This window comes from Anabas testudineus, chromosome 3, assembly GCF_900324465.2.
Source record: "Anabas testudineus chromosome 3, fAnaTes1.2, whole genome shotgun sequence".
Classification (NCBI taxonomy): domain Eukaryota; kingdom Metazoa; phylum Chordata; class Actinopteri; order Anabantiformes; family Anabantidae; genus Anabas; species Anabas testudineus.
In genome coordinates this window covers 18,381,669-18,396,696 of record NC_046612.1, presented here as the reverse complement: position 1 = coordinate 18,396,696, position 15,028 = coordinate 18,381,669, and the positions used below count along the sequence as shown (strand labels likewise).

The 15,028-nt window shown below is 42.6% G+C and overlaps 1 protein-coding gene across 6 annotated transcripts in view; it reads right to left on the bottom strand.

The window, feature by feature from the left end:
• The window catches only part of LOC113174256 (semaphorin-4B-like), a 45,268-nt gene extending 30,240 nt beyond the window's left edge, over positions 1–15,028 (bottom strand). The window contains exon 1 of one of the 6 annotated variants that reach the window (XM_026378091.1): positions 15,006–15,028. The gene's annotated coding sequence lies outside the window, so the exon portion shown is untranslated. Of the gene's footprint in view, positions 1–6,470; positions 6,489–7,566; positions 7,588–7,629; positions 7,936–15,005 lie in introns of those variants that run through there. The other 5 variants (XM_026378087.1, XM_026378086.1, XM_026378088.1 and 2 more) reach the window with 5 other exon arrangements.

Here is a 15,028-nt window from a genome sequence, read left to right as displayed (position 1 = left end):
TCTGGGAACTAACTTTTTTGACAGCTGAGTGGATTCCTCAGTCATGGGTGGAAATTAATGTTCAGTTGCTGTTGCGCCGTCTATTACACACAGCTCTCTGTCTGTGCTTTGTTAGAACACAGGGTGCAACATTTCCTCTCATCCAGTCCACCTGGGAATGAGGTGGGGGGGGGGATGGGGGGGGGGGGTTCAGTAGACTGCCTGTAACACCATGTAAGCTGCCTCCTAAATAAACCAAGACTGGGTTAAAAATAAACTGAACCCCCCCCCCACCCATGTGAAGCAGCAGAGGCAGCAGCGATTGTTTCCTAAGCTGAAGCAGAACTCATAGTAAATTCATTATCACAGTGACTTTGTGAGTTTATGCAACGTCAGTGCATGAATCAGCATGTCTGAAAAAGGGAGAGAGCTCCGTGACAAAGATGCTACACAGAGATGCGGAGTAATGACGTCACTGACTGCACACATCGAGATGTAACTCTGACGTTAGACCCACGGTGACTTTAAGAACCTTTTCAGTCAGGATACATATTTATAACATGTTAAACACTAAACAGAAGTGAAGGGAAATGGCTCTTTTCAACAAGTTGGTCTGAGGATCCAAAATCTTCCAATTGAAAAATCCAAGTTAGTTTTGGCACTGGACAACAAGTTAATAGCTCTGTGGAATTCTAACAACAGGAAGTTCACACTAATCTACACTCAACTAAAATGAGTCACCGCTTTCTCAGAAATGTAAAAAGCCTCTTGCGACAAATGCATCCATCCGAGACGAAGCTCACAAAAAACCTCTGAGTAGTTTTTAATATGATCAACCCTAACGTATCCAAAGCTAAAGATAATGCAGGTCTCACAATATATCTTACATGTTTTTTATTTCTTAGAGGAAATGTCTATAGAGCAGGAAACGAAATGAAATGAAATGACTAAATGTAAATTATTTAAATAGATCATCTTAAAATGTCTGTAAACATAAAAGAAACAACAGTTTCGATATGAATTCAGTTAAAGTAGCTTGCTTTCACTTTTTCTTTTAAGTTACTTGGAAGAAAAACAAACACAACGCACATAAACCAACCAGAAAGAAAACTGTTCTTACATTGTCGTCCCAATATCATTTCTACCCTGCAGATAACATGATTTTCCTGGCTTTGAAGCAAACTGAGGCCTCAGAAGAGATTTTAACTCAGGATAAAATAAAAACCTTTATGCACACTCCAACTTTTAAGTCTATAATATGGAACAGCTGCAGACTGAAGATTCGGGATCCTAATGCCTGAAGGCAAACTTCCTCTGAAAGAGACAAATTTGTACAAACAACACAAGAAAAATTGCTAATCAGTCCCCACTGATTTAACATATCCCTCTCCATTTCCTCTGTGCCAGCATAATGACAGCAAGCGGCTGATGATATCAGCTGCAAGAGAGCAGATCATTTACGCCTGAGTCCAATGCTTTACATTTGTGTTAGGATTTACTGCATCCACTCTACTACCATTTCCTGTTTTATTATTCTGATTTTCCAAATGCTTTTGTTTGCAAAGGTTGAAATCTTTAAAGAAGGAGAGAAAGAACAGCCCAGACCATATGTTAGTGGTTGTTATTTCCTGGGCACAACAGGGCGTGTCATCCTGAGTTTATCTGACATTAATATGAAAGGCTCTGAGAATTGAAACCAACAGGCTTCACTGAATTATTTATTGACATGTGTGATCCCACAACGATAATATGAACACACCGGCTTTTCCTGCATGTATTATTAATTATTCATAGAATTGTCTTTCTATTGATGACTTGCTGTAATGCATCCTGCTGTGGTATGTCCCTGAAGCACTCAAACGCACCGTGATGATGATTATGAAAACAATCAAATAACAACAAATTTAAATTTTGCTTTAGAGAATGCGTACCTACTAATGAAGCGGACGCCCTGATATTTCTAAATACTCACTTGCTGAGGTTTCAAACCAACATCAGATAAAGGTGAATAAGAATAAAAGCAGTCTTTTAGAGTAACACAGTGTACTAAACTAGAAAAGCACTCGGTGTGGAATGTGCTGCTTTAGTTGCACAATCCTCTCGATGTGCTATTTCAAAATCACACGTGCACGATTTGTTTATTTCCTTCAGCAAACATTTTATTTCACAACCACAAAAACACTAGATGATTTGGTTTTTGGTGCGTCATGACAAGAACTGGACTCTTAATCAACGTAATAAAGTGCAGATAAACACACTCCCTGGCTGATCCACCTCTTTAGAGCGGAGCTTCCTTTTCTCATGTTAATCAGGTACCACACTAGCACTGAATGTGCCCTAATTGGCTTTGCATGACCCTGCGCCACCAGACAGCTCTGTGTTAATTGTTTAACTGTAGTACGTGCACCGTTTCCATGATCCCGTCATGTCCGAGCCCCACAGTCAAAGGTATTCATTAAAATGCAGTGATGCACTCAGATTTACATCCCTCTGTGGGGCTTGTCTACCTGCGACATCTATCCCAACATGCTATAGACACACTGTGTTGAACTGAAGAGAAAACGAGCGAGACGTGACACCACTTTAACTATGATCCTAAGCTCAAACAGACTGAGGAATATTCCAACTCGCCTTTACATAAGTGTACTGTACATACCGCGCTGCTGTGCCATGCAGCGAGGAGCAATTATCATTTCAAACAAGTGAGTGAGGCAGAACTGGCAGAGGAGATAAGTGCTTAAAGGAGAGTTGGGGTCACCTTATTCCTTCTGATACAGTCTTGCCCTTGCCTCGAATTATTCAAGCCTGACGGAGAACAGTGGGAGATCGGTTCTCGAGAAACTTGCAAAGCGTCAATAATGAGCTGTGCACGTCAGTCAGAGCTCGGTGTGATAGGAGGCATAATTTCTCCCAAGTTCCACTTGATCACAGCCCTGTTAGAGAAACTATGGGAGCCTTTGGAGAGTCGCGAGCCACTTATGAGGAAATCTCTTTGCTGCATTTAAAATGATCGCTATTAGACTGCAAACTGACTGGAAAATGGATTACACCAATCTCCTTTTGTTTATTATGTGCTTCTGGGTTGAAAAACCCTCCACACTATTAACCTGATGACCCATTTAGACTAATTGCGCTGACCATGGAGAAAATAATCATAATTTGAACTGAACATTTTGCCTTGGGTGGGAACATCACAACAACAAAACGAGGACTGTGAACCTCCATTTGCTTCAGGCTTACCAGTTTGACAGAATGCAATTTAATGATTGTCCAAAGACGTCAGCAGTGAAACTAAAACACCGGCATTTCATTTATTTCCCTGCCACTCTCCTCCTCTCCTTCCTCATGACCTCAATAATAAACATACAGCAGAATTATCACCTTTCTGACAGTTTCAACAAAAACTGAGAAATGATAACTTTGTAAAAAAGTAGAAATCACAGTTGGTGTAACCAATAAAGTGGCCAGTGAGTGTGAAGTGGCCACAACAAACAACATCTCATTCATGTGCTGGGCTGATGATGATGTCAGTCAAGACTGTGAACAAACTGTGTGGCGTGACAAAGGAGAGTAAAAGATTTACAGTCGCGTAATCACACAATGGAGGCCTTTGTGAGGTCTGGACCACGCTGTGTTAGCATCTCAGTCCGTCTGCTAATTACACCATCAAATCCCAAAACTTGGCTGTCCAGACCAGGCCGTTCATCTCATGACTTAAACATCGAGTTGGGGGGGCGAGCACCGATTAATCCCTGCTGTTGAACCCATGTGAGGACTCATTTCTTTACACAACTTGACAAGCAGGGCAATAGGATTTAAAAGCGTATCAGATGACAATATTCTGTCTCTGGACGCTGCTCCACCTTGTGAGACGCCGCAGTCACTTCAGGTACAAATGTGGATGATTGAAACCACAAGCCCTGACCGCAGAGCTCTTCACATTACTCATCCCAAGTGGAAACAAGACAGTTTGTCGGTGTCTTTCCTTAGGTTTGCTGCTTGAAGGCAGGTGGTTGTTTACTCTCAGCAAACATGTCGACTTCAAAAGGAACAGCTGAAGCACTTCTGCTTTTGTTCACTGTGAGGTTGGGGCTGTGTCTTCGCCTTTGCAAGCAGTCGCTGCCAGTAAAGGAAGTAATAAGTCAACTGTATGGTCCCTCCTGGCACCAATCCCGCTGATAATAGAAGATACACCGGACAAATAACAAATGCGGTCATAATGAATTTATTTAACTATAACACTAAAGTGGGGAAATAAATGGAAAGACTGCTAACATTATGATGGATTGATTTCCAATGAAACTGTAACAGAAGGCTACATTAGCCGACCCTTTGAGTAAGAGACTGTACGCTGTTAGGGAGCGCCATAGAACCTTTGTTTTACTTCTTTGAATCACTGTTATTTCATTTAGGCTCTTCGTTGGAGTTAGAAATAAAAGTAGCAATAAAACATAAATCCAGGATGATAAAAAAAAAAAAAAAAAAGTAGAGTAACCTCCCTTGAGCCAAAATAAAAATGTCAGTACCCTCCCTTTTTTTTAAGCCTCTCATCTTAAATAACTTTAATACAGTCCTTAATATAAATGGACTTCTTCGATATGTGCATGTAGCTGGTATTGAAACATCAGATAATATGATTTTTTAAATACAGTTTTAAAAGCAGATGCAGCATCTGTTATCTACTTGTCATTTAATCTGTATCGATTCTGATATCCAGTGAGTAGGAAATCAAATTGGAAATGAGTCACACGGATGGAGGCACCACATTATGTGCCAACGCGGTTCAGTCAACGTAAAGCAGCACACTGTTTCTTTAATTGTCAGGTGACCTGCCACGCGTCTCAAAACGAGCTCTTTGTTTTTATGGCTAAAAAAAAAAAGCATAGTCCTGCTTGGTAATGCCCCATGTAAATACAGAATCTCAGCACAACCCTACTGCAAAATAAAAACACTAACTAACTGTATGCATTTCACACCCACTGAAATGCACAATGTACAACGGTGGATCCACAAGAAAAACACTGGAGGCAGACAGAAAGTCTGCTTTCCATTACGAAGTCAGAGTTTATCTTTTTCTCTACATTTCTTTCAAAACAAGAGAAGGAAAATGGAGACAGCATTAATTTCACTCTAGAGAGGAATGTGTTACATAACGCATTTCCATCCAGAGACAGCCACCTCAGCTAAGCCCTCGTCGAAGTGACTGCGGAGGCCAGTTCTGACAAACTTGAAGCACTTGCAAGACTCATGCAGGGAAGTGATAAACCAGCACTGACAATAGGTCTGAATGGTTCAATACGAGGTGTCCAACTTGGTTTTGGAGACTATTTCAAATCAGAATTAACACTGGTGAGCCACTGTCAAGCTTTATTATGGCCGTGAATCACTATATGAATATTATAGCGCTGAAGCATTCTCCTTCGCTCAACTGCAGGTGTACTTGAAAACGATTAGACTGGAGAATTTTGCATTAACCTTTCACAGCGAGACCAGACGTGGAGTAGAAATACTACTAAGATGCATGGCATGTATAGAAATGTAAACCTTGAAAGATGGAGAGTATACGCTGTACATACAGTATATACACTCTGTAAGTGCACAGATCCAAATCACAGTTTGGATCAGGCAAATGTGCAGTCTAACAGGACTGATGTCATTCTGTTATGTGCATGTTTGAGCCTGCAGCTGCATAGTTTGATTTATTTGTGAAAGTGAAGCCAGATTTGGAAGAAGCAGGTAAAAAAAAAAAAAAAAGAAAGAAGCCAGATTGGGAAAAATGAACGTCAGACTCATCAGCTTGGCCTCAGAGGAACAGCACCTGCATTCTGAGCACTCCATTGAAACTCCTGCAGGGTCTGGCCAGACTTTCTGCAGAACCTGCAGGTCCCACTGAATGTGAATGGCCTCGCAATTCGCTACACAAAGCTATGCAGAGACGCAGCAACAAACAGGGCTGAAGCCAGGTTTTGGTGAATGCAAACGAAAACCGTTAAACCTCAAAGCCCATGTGTAAAGACAACGTGTGACTTTTCACACTCCGGGTTGCATTTACACTACAAGAATTCTTACACATTCCTCAAACTGATGCATGTGTGCTGCCAAATGGTCTAGTTGAAGCAAGCTCAGAGAAATCAAGATCCACCGTACACGAGGTTCTCACGCGCACACACACACACACACACTGCAGTTTTTATTTAGGATTGACGACAAAACCATTTTGAACTAACTGACACCCTCTCAGACAAAGAGGCAACGTATAAAGTCATGTCTGCACCGTCCCTGGGTGCAATCTGGCTTCAGCACAGTGAAATGACTATTTTCCCACATCTTAGTACTACATGCGAGGCTGCACAGGGACTCTGGACACGCAGGCTCCCATCAGTTTGTACCGATCGTGTCCAGTGCCTCGGGACACTACATGGGATCACTATCGCTAACCTTCTGGGAGTTAGAAGCAGCACAGCATCTCCCCCTCCCCGTTTCCTACTCACCCTACAGCTCTTTATTGCAGCCTCTTCACATGCTGACCATTCTTCTGAAGTTGTTACAGTGGGTGGAGTGTTGGGTGGAGTCTGTGTGATTGTTTGGCTTGTTTGAATGTGTGTGTGTGTGTGTGTGTGTGTGTGATTAGGTGGGTGGTGGTCTGCGTGCATGCATATGTGTGTGTTTCAGAGAAGAGGAGAGGGACGGGGGGGGGGGGGGGGGGGGGGGGGGGGGGGAGCTTTTAGAGGAAGAAGTTTTCTGCAGGTTTGTTTACAGTAAGAGAGCCAGAGAGTATCAGTGTTATTGACATAGTATCAAACACTGTTCCAGGGAGGAGAAAAACAGCAGGGGCTCAAAGGACAGACTGCTCCACCACTCATTTACAGTGTGATTTCAACAAAGCATGTCAGCATCATCAAAACAGAGAGCTACGCGTTGGCTCTAACACGCATCAGGACATCCAGATTTGGTCCATTAGTCCAGCATCGAGCCCACATTTCTAAAAGTGCACCGTGTTTCGTGCAGAGAGGATGCTTTCTCCGGGGGCCAAACTGTGTTTGTTTCGCAGGAATGCAGCGCGATATGCGAGGTATGTCAACACCTACTACCACGGGCCAGCAGAGATAAGAGGGGCCCCCAATTTTGGAGGAGAATAACAGGAAACAGGCAGGTGTCATTAAGCGTGTGGGAATCAATTCCAAAACATTCAACATGCTGTTAACACACTTGTTTGATTAGTGGAGACTTAGCAGCAGCAAATGTGCCAAAGTTTCTTCAGGTCTGGTGAAAAGAAAGCAGAGATAAAAGGAACAGAGCTGTTCCCCATTTGTTGGGGCTCCATGCAAATATCAGCTGTTGACCTACAGACAGGAAACACAGGGATCACACCTCCTTACATGACTTTTACACTACTTATATATATTATTATTACTTCTACACCAGTGCTAAGTGTAGTTGAAGGATACAACGTGTGCATGAGACGAAGAAAGCAGCTCTGGAGGAGCACAAACTATCCTGAGGAACAGATTCAGAGGCAAAACACGGGCCAATGAGAAATCCTCCATCACACGAAGACACGACATACAAGCAATACTTAAAACGTACTGGATTAAGGGTTTTAGCAAAGTATCCTTCCTCTCACAAAAGCAGAAACAGAGAAAGCCTCACGTGTCTCTGCTCCGTGTTAAAGGTGTTTTAACCTGAACCGCAGCGGAGAAGAGACGAGGAGCGAGCGGCCACAATGAGAGCTCACATCTCACCATCCAGGAGCTGCAGCACACAAAAGCCGGCTCACGCAGCTCAGGTCTTTGCTGTCGAAGGTAAAACAACTGTCCAACACCGGTGCACGATGATGTTTCAATCCGCAAAGTGCAAACAGACGTGTTTTAGAGTCCACTCGCGCGTCCATTCAGTCCATCCTCCGTGCGCCCGAAGACGAAGCTGTTTTACTCCAAACTGAGAGCTGGTCGCTTTCAAACCTCCCAACTTGAGCTCCACCCACAGCACACGCTGTCTGCCTCCGACCAGGAACTATAGAAACATCCAGCAGCACTCACTGCTCTGTCACATGAGACATAACCCCAGGTCCAACCAACAGGTCCAGTTATATGGTCTTAGAATAAAACTTCTAGTGTTCACATGTCATTTAAAAAGTGGCCAAACTACTCAGGACATGCACTCATATTACTCCAGTGTGAGTAAAAAGTCAAAGTTTGGTCAATTGGTTGGTTTTAAGGACAAACATGTGTCCACGTTCAGATATTCAGATGGAGTTTCTTTGCTAAGAGAAAGTTTTCCTGCTCTGCTGACTCGAGTATCACTGTTCCTCTTTCTCCCTCTCCTCCGGGCTCCCCTGCAGCCTTCAAACAATGACTGACAACTCGGAGCATTCGCCACAAAGAGAATTACAGGGATTATGTACAAAGGCAAAGACCTGTACACAACCAGATTCAGCCATTCGTGTAATCTCTCTTTTTGAAACGACAATAAGAAAGCTGGACTGCTGACAGCGTCTGTCCCCTCTGCCCTGCTCGGGACTTCCAATTGAGAATTATAATTATCTTTGGTTGCCAAGGAGGATAACAAATCATTATCTGATTCATACCACAGAAAAGAAACAACACTTCAACTTCTATTCTTCCCAGAGGGGATCGTTTTAAGAATTAATAACTCGTCTCCAGCACTTAGCTTTTGGTGACATACAAGAATGTGAGACTTTGTGTGATATTTTGATAAATGTGATGACAGTCAAACTGCAGAAGGCCCCAGGCTGCAGCCGGAGAGCCCAATCAGATGCTTTAATCTGAAAAAAATGTGGTGACTTTCTGACTGGTTTTGCATGACTGTGCCACAGATAAAGCAAAGGGCATGTATGAACGCCTCGCTATGTTATGTTCTCTGACAGACAGATGCCAAATCAAAGTTCCTCCTTTATCTTCCGAGCTCTCGGTAATCCCTCAAATTCAATCGAGGATTACTTCTGAGAAGATTAAAATCATCCAAGTTATTCAAAAGTCGAGCTTGCAACAATATGAGGTGGATGGTCCGTTCGGCAATAAGCAGTCCTATAGAGGTGGACAGAGCTTTCTTTACCACCTATATGCAGCGATAAACGGCGAGACTACAGAACTGTGGGAGTGAGGGAGGTCTGCAAAAAGAAACTGAGGAAGAAAATGCAAATAAGTCGAAACAAGAGAAACAAAGTCGTCAGAAGTTGGCACTTGAGAACTGGAGATACAATAAGAAGATACTGAGTAGGTCTGTAAAAGCACTTCCACAAGAATTAAGTGACCTCCTGGTAATGAGCATGGTGGGTTTATCAGGAGCCTTTTACACTGAGACTTTATCTCACACTTGGAGAAAAAGGCGGTTTGTGAAGGTTGCATTTTTTTTACAAATGCTCAGTTGTTGACTGCTTCACCACTTAAGCTGCTGCAGCACTCACATAATATCCCTGTTGTTGTGGCACGCGAACGCACCGCGGAGCATACGACAGCCATTCATATTAAGGTCACAGCCACCCATGGAGCTTTTATTGGGGTTAAGTAGATGAGAGACTCTTTCAGTGATACACAACACCAGATTTAGAGACTCACCTAAATGCTTCATGGATTTACCAAAACAACAAAATCCTGAACAGTAATAGTGGAAATTCATGGTCAAACGTATGTCAGTAGGATCAACGGTGTTTGTTTGATGTTCATAGGAAGGATTGAAACGTCTGTCATATTGGGAACTTTGCAAGGCGTTATCTACACAGGCTAAAACAAAATATGAACTTGCAAAAATAAAAAGCATGACCACATCTTTTCAGCCATGTTAGCAGTGTGACTGGGACTTTAGGGAGATCTCGATCTTGCCTGAACTCTGCACTGCCTATATACAGTAAATCCTACAGACAGTCATGGTTGTTCAAGGATCTATCTTGCTGACGTTTCCACAAGAGTAAGTCAAAACTCAGTGTTTAGTGCTGCCAAGCAAAGATATCATGTTCACATGCTAAGACAGTGAACGTGTTAAAGATTAAATCTGCATCAGCATTGTCACATTGTGCACATGTTGGCAGGCCTGTGTTTGCACTGAGCTCAAAGTATCGCTGTCATTAAATTCCAGCGTGTTAGAGCTGCTAGCAGGCTGCTAGCTGGCTGTAGACTCTTGTTCCTGCACGGGAACGGCCACAATCTGATTTTGCACTTTTACTTACAGTGCAGAACAGGCTGCTGCGTTTTATTTAATCTGTAATGTGTGTGGCCTCTCTTAGAGGGGAGGAAGACGAGAGCTGTTGACACAGCACAAGGTCAAACTCATGACTCCTCCAGTCTAAGGTGTGCTCTAGCTGGCCAGCAAGCTCCACAGGCTGTGATGAGGTCAGAGCAGCCTGCTGCAGGTGCCTCCTGCACAGCCGACTGCACTATGACTCATCTCCACGTCTCTCACCTTGTCCCGCTCTGACAGTCCCAAAAATGTCCCTACATCTCACTCACAGCGCTCTCTCTACACAAGAGACCTTCTCTCTTCTCACCGATGATTCATTCAGCTGATGCACCTCTCCGGCCTGAAAGTTTCCTATTTGCTCCCTTCATAAATGATCCAGTCGGGTTGTTGTGACAAGCGGCTCATGTATCATAAATAGGAACGACTTGTTGTTTTGATACCTTTAAATCAAACTGCACGCACTTGGCTGTGACCACTCACCATATGTTTTCTGCACATTTGTGTAACTGAACCAGAATAAATATGTTTGTCAGTAACTTTTATGTACACGTTAAACCATCTGGACTCTAAAGGTAAAACAATTCATCTGCCTGCATAAATTCTCAAATGTCACAAATATGCAGGCGGATGAAAAACACTGTGGGAATAAAATGTAATATTGTTCACATGATTTTGGCCTAGTGGTAACTCACCATGACTCACAGTGAACGACAGTAGTTCACTGAATCGCACACCATTTTCCAGTGGCTCTCAATGGTCTTTCAGTAGAGATCCAAGAAGTGTTTTTTTTTTTTAAGATGCCCTAAACTAAATTTCCCTCCATTGTGTTTGGGTTCATGCAAAAATTGATAAATGTGTGACACATAAAACTGCAACTAGCTGCATGGCCAGATACCAGCAGAGCCAAGTGAGAGAATATGATTTTCTTTTGGTTATTTTGGGCCAGTTCATTATTTGGCACTCCGGAAGAAAGCAGGGAGTGCTTTCGTGTCCATGTAGGTTGTTGGCAACAGCCAGCGTGACTGAACAGCATCAATGTGGAAAAGTGAAAATGTTTCTGATGGTACCTCACATGCATGTCAAAGACAAGAGAGGGGCTCCTCTGCTCTGTCCAATAATCTGTCTGTCTCTCTCCCTCTCTCATGCACACATACTGTATGTCAGAAACAGCCTCGTGTTTATAGTGACAGGGAAAATAATTAAAACAGAGATGTAAATCATGTCATCAACTTTAATTGGCTTTTAGATTTTTTTTTTGTTTTTTTTTTGCTTTCATTCCTGACATGTTCAATCATCTCAGAGTGAGTTTCTGAAGCGGCCTCCCGCACATAATTAAAGCTTAGAGGTTTACCAGTGAACGTGTCAACGCAGCTCATCGCAGAAAATAATATGAGCTCAAGACGGCATGATTGGGACTAAAAATCAGCAGTCCTGATTTTCCCCTCAAGGTTATATGTATTTCTTTGACATTAACTGAGGGTCGACAAACTTAATGCTAAGATGCTGAGGGAAAAAGAGTGTAAGCATCCGTTCTGTGGATGGGGAAGGGAAATAAAATGGACTTGAACCATTGTACACGTACAAACCCAACTGTCTGGATGCCTTTTCTAACTTCCATACTGAATAATATCAGCTTCTTCCTTCACAGTGGGGGAGGACCCGACATGTGGCATTAATTTGACGTCTATATGATGTTATGAAATTAATGCACCTTAATCTAGTTTCGTTTTCGACTGAGAGCTTGAGAGAAGTGACGTCAGTGACGGCCAGTGCAGCTTAAATGAACATGCTGGCTTGCGTCTTTGCACAGTACGCAGATTTTCTTTGTCTGCCTCTTTCTTCGTGGTTTTGAAGCTGGGAGGTTGTGAGTGCCGCAGTCGGAGGGCATAGGTGAAGGTCCTGCACAGCTGCACAGCGTGAGGGGGGAGGGTTGTGGAAGAAAGCCTCTGGGCACGCCGAATGAATTAATGAGTTTCTGAATTTTTATGAATTTTTCTGTGCGTGTACCTTTATTAATCTTGATGTTTAATATAATTAGGTGTTAAAGGGGAATACCATTAAATGCAAGACACTGCTTTTGTGTTTTTAAGGCAACGGTATGTTTATCAATTATGGTTAATTCCTATTCTATTCCTTAAATGAAAGACCAGAAAATCAAAACTTGGAGCAGCTCTGCTCTCGGCGGAGCTCTGCGGAGGATTGTGGAATGTCAAGAAAAACAGCTCATTGAAAACAGAGAGAAATTCCCATCAGCTGCTTGGACAGCAGAGCAAAATATTAGCGGCCCGACATGTTTTTACGCAAGTATTAAATCTGACTCTTTCCCCAGATAAACTCATTACACCAATAAATAAAAATGTAGGTCTGAACAGACCGCATGTTCATATGAGCAAGAATCATCCTCCATATTTGTTTTTGCTCTTGCATGTGTTCATTGTTTAGTCTCTGCCAATGCACTGTCCAGCGCCGTGCTGCATGATGCTCTAAACTGTGAAGAAGTACTTTAGTATTTTACAGAGCTTTTTTGGTTGAAGATGTGTCTCAGTGTTATTAGGAGCTTGGTTTTTATCCACAAACAGTAAAATGTGTCATTGTTAGAAATGCTTGTGGTGTCTCTGTTTTACACTATTAAACAATCCCAACCTTTTATTTTTAAAAAAGAAAACAACAGCTACTAGTACTGAGAGTGGAACAGTGGTATACTGGAGGTAAGAGCTGGGTAAATCCTTCTGTGCTGTTAGCAGGAGTTCAATTGGTTACACAGTTAGTCGGAGCAATATTGACTGAACGGATCTCTTTTTGTTTTAACAGTCTATCATTGTTCCACCTTGAGTGAGTTCAAATTCTCATATTGAGCGAGGGCAGCCACAAAATGAATTCTTCTAATTAAATTAAATGTTCAGCCGGCATGAAATCATACCAACAAAGTTCTGCAACCTCGACTCCACGTCGCAGGAGGAAGCACTAAAGTCAGGCTGAAAACAGGTGAGACGAGAGAATCGCCACCATCAGACAACCGAAGCTGCTTCACGGAGAATATTAACAAGCAGCCAAGTGTGGTGTATGGCTGCAATGTTAGCTCTTGGTGTTTGGGATGGTGGAGAGGCACGCTGTCTGCTTTAATGGGATTCAAACAGTAAGAAATCAATAAACTATCTCAGAATGACCACACACTAACCTTTTAAGGACACAACTAATGCTCAGGCAGCCAATGGGAACTGACTACGCACTGCACTTGCTCCTTGTGTAATGGTTTATTAGTTTGTTTTTGGACCATCATCCTAATTACTTTCCATTTATGCCCACAGAGAGCATGTCAGAGTTAAACAGCCTAAGGAAGAGCTGTTTCATGTGCTAATCACTGATTAAAAATACACCAACAGATTTGGTCCTCGGTGGAGGGCCGGGGAGACTTCGAATGAGCTTAGCAGACTTCTGAAATATCTTTGTGGATTTGTTCCTTTCTAAGTGGTTATAGCTGCAATCACTGCTAATAATGAAGGGCTAGAAAAGATAATGTGTTTGTTAGTTAATTGAAGAGCAGCATTAAGATTATCCAGCATGGAAAATGTATTGTTTGGTTTGTGGTGCCAGTGAAGTTGTGACATTTTGATGGATTACACTTGTAGATTCACAAAATATTTGAATTATGGATCTCAGTAATGTGTCAGTAGGTTTCACAGGATGGAGGCACTTAAAAATGAACCAACTTTAGTGAAATGGAAAAGCAATGACTCGTAGCTGGCTTTTTTTTTTTTTTTTTTTTGTCAGCTGCTAAAGAAATTGAAAAACATCTGGATGAATTAGTTATGAGAGTGTCCACATGTGAAATAGACCGACCATATAAAATATTAACATTTCAACACACTGGATTTAAAAGGTTACGTTGCAGTGCAAAGCTACACAAAATTCAATTTGGGCGAACTCAGCTAAGGAAGAAAAATGCACCAGTGACTTCATTCACCCATTTCCATTATCATTAATGTGTCATTTAGCAGTCGAAAGCTGTGGCAATAATAGAATTACTTTTCCTATTAGACTCTATCTCATTGAGTCTTATAGAAAGAAAGAGCCCAGTGCACATAATGGAGCGGACAGAGGGACTGATGCAAGTGTCCAAATGTCACTCGCACACAAGTTCACACCACATGCACACACCCTTTTGTCAGTGACACAACAAGAACAATGTATACGCACTGTACATAATGAGACTGTCAGAGTTTTATTGTAGCCAATATATCCTCCCTGTCCAGCTGCCAGGAGTCAGAACTAACTAAACCATCACAGAGACTTAATGCAGAAGATGCTTTGGTTTTACATTCATGTGATTCAGCTCTTTTTCTTTTTCCTTCCTTGTGCAATCTCAAAGCAAAGTGATTGACATATTTCAAAGCAGAGACCATGTAAGATCCAACACCCTGGAGCGTGTTCAGGCTCCCTCGTTCACGCTGCACACGCACACATATGCACGCAAACAGATTTCTCATCTCACTGAAAGCACAAAATACACACACGTGCACCTCCCCACAGCTTCCAGCACCTTGGTAGGACACAGACACGCAATGAGCCAAGACCCTGACTGAACACAATCCATTGCCATGGCACCCAGCACCGAGATGACCGGTATCTGTAGTAACTGAGCAACCTCACAGCACTTCATTACTCCAAGCACAAACTCAGCTGTAAGCCTGTCCTCCCAGGCTGCAGTGGCAGCAATGCCTCCCGGTGTTTGTCGGCCACTCTCTGCAGAAAAAAACAATGTCCTTTCATTCTTTTGTCTTATTGTCACCCACAATCGCCTGCTGTCATAAGAGAAAGGAGGGACTCACCGTGCTTTCCCCCCACGGCGGAA